A 5,312-nucleotide genomic window follows, 5' to 3' on the forward strand; every position below is an offset into this window, starting at 1 on the left:
ATCATAGATGGGGGTAGTTGCACCAATGTGGCTAGTGTTGAGATGGTTGAGAAATTGGGATTGCCTACAATAAAACATCCTCAACCATATAGGCTTCAATGGTTGAACGATTGTGCGGAAGTGAGGGTTAATAGGCAAGTTCTAGTGTCATTCTCAATTGGGAAGTACAAAGATGAGGTTTTGTGTGACATGGTGCCCATGCATGCTTGTCATATCTTGTTGGGTAGGCCATGGCAATTTGATAGGCGAGTGACTCACGATGGGTTCAAAAATAAGTACTCGTTTGTCTTGAAAAAAGAAACTGTTGTCCTACTTCCATTGTCCCCAAAGCAAGTATTGGAGGACCACTTGAAAAAGAAAAAGAGAGATGAGGCCGAAAAAAAGAGTGAACTAAAAAGTGAGATGGCCTTTGAAAACAAAAATGAAGTGGCTGAAAAAAAGAGTGATCAAAAGAGTGAGATAGCCACAAAAACAAAAAAAGAGCGGAAAGAAAATGAGGGAAAAGAAAAAGAGAGGAAAGAGGCCAAAAAGAATTCTTATATGGCCCAAAAAGGTGAGGTAAAACACTTGTTGCACACACATGAGCCACTTGTGTTAATTCTTTACAAGGAGATCCTCCTTAACACAAGTGATATAGCCGGATCCCTTCCGAGCATTGTTGTTTCACTATTGCAGGAATTTGACGATGTATTTCCGGAGGAGCTACCTCAAGGCTTACCACCATTGAGGGGAATTGAGCACCAAATTGATTTGGTGCCCGGGAGTGCCTTGCCAAACCGTCCAGCTTATAGGAGCAATCCGGAGGAGACTAAGGAGCTACAAAGGCAGGTAAGTGAGTTATTAGATAAAGGTTATGTGCGTGAGTCCATGTCACCTTGTGCGGTGCCTGTTTTGCTAGTCCCTAAGAAAGATGGCTCATGGCGTATGTGTGTCGACTGTAGGGCAATCAATAACATAACCATTAAGTATAGGCATCCCATACCTAGACTAGATGATATGTTAGATGAATTGCATGGTTCTTGCATTTTTAGCAAAATTGATTTGAGGAGTGGCTACCATCAAATTAGAATGAGGGAAGGTGATGAGTGGAAAACTGCTTTTAAAACTAAGTATGGGTTGTATGAGTGGATGGTTATGCCTTTTGGTTTAACTAATGCACCTAGCACCTTTATGAGGTTAATGAATCATGTCTTGCGTGCACATATAGGTAAATTTGTTGTGGTTTACTTTGATGATATCCTAGTGTATAGCAAGAATCTTGAAGAGCATGTTAAACACTTGAAACTTGTGCTAATCACATTAAGGGCTGAAAATTTGTATGCTAACTTAAAGAAGTGTGATTTTTGTACAAACAAACTTGTGTTTCTTGGTTTCGTTGTGAGTTCACAAGGGATACAAGTGGATGAAGACAAGGTAAGTGCTATTCGAGATTGGCCATCGCCTACTACTGTTGGTCAAGTCCGAAGCTTTCATGGTCTTGCAAGCTTCTATAGGAGGTTTGTCAAGGATTTTAGCACATTGGCGGCACCCATGACGGCGGTGATCAAGAAGAACGTTCCATTCTATTGGGGCGAGGAGCAAGAGAAGTCCTTTAATATCATTAAGCAAAAGTTGATTAATGCTCCTTTACTTGTCTTACCTGATTTTGCTAATACTTTTGAAATTGAATGTGATGCATCAGGTGTAGGTATTGGTGGAGTGTTGATGCAAGGAGGGCGGCCGGTGGCATACTTTAGTGAGAAGCTCAATGGAGCTGCATTGAACTATCCCACGTATGATAAGGAGTTCTACGCACTTGTGAGGACCCTAGAGACGTGGCAGCACTACTTGAGGCCTAAAGAGTTTGTGATTCACACGGATCATGAGTCTCTTAAGCACCTTAAGGGGCAACAAAAGCTGAACAAGAGGCATGCTAAGTGGGTGGCCTTCATAGAGACATTCCCCTACATGATCAAGTATAAGCAAGGTAAGGAAAATGTAGTGGCCGACGCACTATCCCGGAGGTATGTACTTTTCTCTACTTTGGAATCTAAAATATTGGGGTTTGAACTAGTTAAAGAGTTGTATGTGCTAGATGATGATTTTAAGGAAGTGTTTGAAACTTGTATGCATGGTCCACATGATAAATTCTACTTGCATAAAGGTTTCTTGTTTAGAGAGGATAGGTTGTGCATTCCCAAGTCATCAATTCGTGAATTACTTGTTAGGGAGGCACATGGGGGTGGCCTAATGGGACACTTTGGGGTGGCTAAAACTTTAAGTGCCTTGCATGAACATTTTTATTGGCCACACATGAAACGTGATGTTGAACGTATTTGTGAGAAGTGCATAACTTGTAGACAAGCTAAGTCTAGGACACTACCACACGGATTATATACACCACTTCCCGTCCCTAGTGAACCATGGGTTGATATCTCCATGGACTTTGTTTTGGGGTTACCTAGGACAAAGAAGGGGAGGGACTCTATATTTGTTGTTGTGGATAGGTTTTCAAAAATGGCACACTTTATTGCTTGTCACAAGACGGAAGATGCATCTAACATTGCGGACCTATTCTTTAGAGAAGTCGTTAGGCTGCATGGCATGCCTAGGACAATTGTGTCGGACCGTGATGTTAAATTCCTAAGTTATTTCTGGAAAACACTGTGGGCTAAACTTGGCACTAAATTACTGTTTTCTACGACCTGTCATCCTCAGACTGATGGTCAAACTGAGGTAGTTAATAGGACGTTAGGAACTTTATTACGTGCTATTCTCAAGAAGAACTTAAAGAATTGGGAGAATTGCTTGCCATTTGTTGAGTTTGCTTATAATCGTTGTGTGCATTCTACTACTAACTATTCACCATTTGAAATTGTATACGGTTTTAATCCTTTGACTCCGTTGGATTTGATGTCTTTACCTGTGAGTGAAAGGTTAAACATGGATGGCAAAAAGAAGGCTGAATTTGTTAGGGGGTTGCATGAAAAGGCTAAAGCCAACATTGAGAAGAAGAATGAGCAATATGCCAAGCAAGCTAACAAGGGGAAAAAGAAAGTGGTGTTCGAGAAGGGTGATTGGGTGTGGTTACACTTGAGGAAGGAGAGGTTTCCGGAGAAGCGACGCTCAAAGCTACTACCTAGGGGCGATGGACCGTTCCAAGTTCTTGAAAGGATCAATGACAATGCCTACAAACTCGACTTGCCGGGTGAGTATAATGTTAGCTCTACTTTTAATGTTAGTGACTTGTCGTTGTTTGATGTAGGTGACGAGCAAGATTTGAGGACAAATCCTTCTCAAGAAGGGGAGGATGATGCGAACGTGGACGTTCCAAGGAAAGCATGGGATCCTTTGCAGTTGCCGGAGGGACCAATCACGAGGGGTCGACTAAAGAGGTTCAAGGAGGCGCTACAAGGAGTCATGAGCAAGCCGGAAGAGGTCGTGATGCATGGGAGTACGATTGGAGGCCAATGGAATGTCATTCACGCATTGTTGGAGAAACCCGAGGCCACACGGACGCATACACGGACCTGCACACGGGGTCCGTGTCCTTTCCAAGCTGGGATGAGCAAATCCAGTGCCTACACGGACCTGGAGACGGACCCAGGCACGGGGTCCGTGCCCTTTGAAGTTGGCGAATACAGTGCCTACACGGACCCGTACACGGAGGTGAGCACGGGGTCCGTGTCCTTTGATCCAGATTGAAGATTTTTACAGTATGTACACGGACCCAGACACGGAGGTCTGCACGGGGTCCGTGCCTAGCGTTTTCTGCGCGGATTTATTTCCTTTTCTAGAGTTTTATTATTTTGGGAGACTAGATTTTTGATATCTTTTGATATATTGACTATGTTGGACGAATTTTTACACACAATACATATTTTATTTTGAGTTTATCAAAACTTTGAGAATTTTCTCTCAACTTTTCAAAGCCAAGCTTTGTCAAAATCAAATCAAACTTATCAAAGTTTTCAACTTTGTGGCGTTTGTCGATCGTTGCTTGTGCGGATTGTCGTAGGCAAAGTTCTTCGAAGGTTCGTATAGTTTTCGATTGTTTATCCTCGTGTTTATTTGTTGCTAAACTCTTGCTAGTTTAGAGGTGAATATCACACCATACTTGATTCAAAAGATCGGGAAAAACACACGAATCTTAATATCGTAATTGAATAGAGGGTGCGATTTATTTTTAATCGTGTTTGCTATTTATTCGTGTCAAGATTCATATCAGCCCCCTTGTCTTTTCTGTACGATATTGGGAAAAATCTCTGATAAAACTCAGTTTTAAATACATCCCAAGTAATAATCGTACCTCGTTGCTCCAAGGCCCTCTTCATTGTAACCCACCAGCTTTGTGCAACATCAAGCAACTGGTGCCCAATCAATTTAATCCGGCGCTCATCACTGTACTCCAGTGAATCAAACAGCAACTCAATACGACCTAACCAACTCTCACACTCGACTGATGTCTCAGTACCTTTCAGAGTGGGTGGTTTGAATGACTGAAACCTCTTCAGCAAGGTTTCCATTGGAGTCGGTGTTACATCCATTGGAGGATTCGATGTACTACCCTGTTCTGGTATTCTTCTGGGAGGCATATCTGAAACTCAAAAGGATTAGTAATCCAATCCAACACATCTGTTTCAATTCAGTCTCCCTCCCGATCATCTTACTGCTGATCGAGAATCAGTTCAGATTCGTTCCCAATAATACATATTACAAAATCAAATCAGATAAGTCAAGTAACATGTATTATATAACGCAGCAAGACATGCTAGCATTCAAAAGCAGGAAAGAAAACCTCAATCTACCCCGCTCACTAGCCTCTTCTATCTCAATCTAAAGAACTCTAGGTTCTAGTACCTATGGCTCTGATACCACCTGTTGTGGGGACCCGGACGCTAATCAAGTTCTTAATCATCATTGGGACTAATTAATCAATTATAAAACAGGTCTAAATTTTTTTTCTTTTAATATACAAAGCGGAAACCTAATGTAATTAAATTCAAATTACATATTAAACATAAACATACACATCCTGTATTATCTACAAGGATTCAACTAGGTTCAACTACATATCAGTGCTGAATCCTAAGTTGCTTCGAAGCCCGGATCTCCACGCTATCTAGTCCAGCCTCTTTCTTTTCTTGACCCTGAACCTGCCCCACCTGTTGTCATGCACACATACAAAACAAGACAACAGCCGGATAACTCCGGTGAGATATAAATATCCCAGGATAAACAATGTAAACATGCAATCATATAAAAAACATATATAAAAGCATGTAAGCAATAATCATAACATGTATCAAATCAGAACATGAAGCAATATCAAG

This window comes from Primulina eburnea, chromosome 7 (assembly GCF_022965805.1).
Source record: "Primulina eburnea isolate SZY01 chromosome 7, ASM2296580v1, whole genome shotgun sequence".
Taxonomy (NCBI): domain Eukaryota; kingdom Viridiplantae; phylum Streptophyta; class Magnoliopsida; order Lamiales; family Gesneriaceae; genus Primulina; species Primulina eburnea.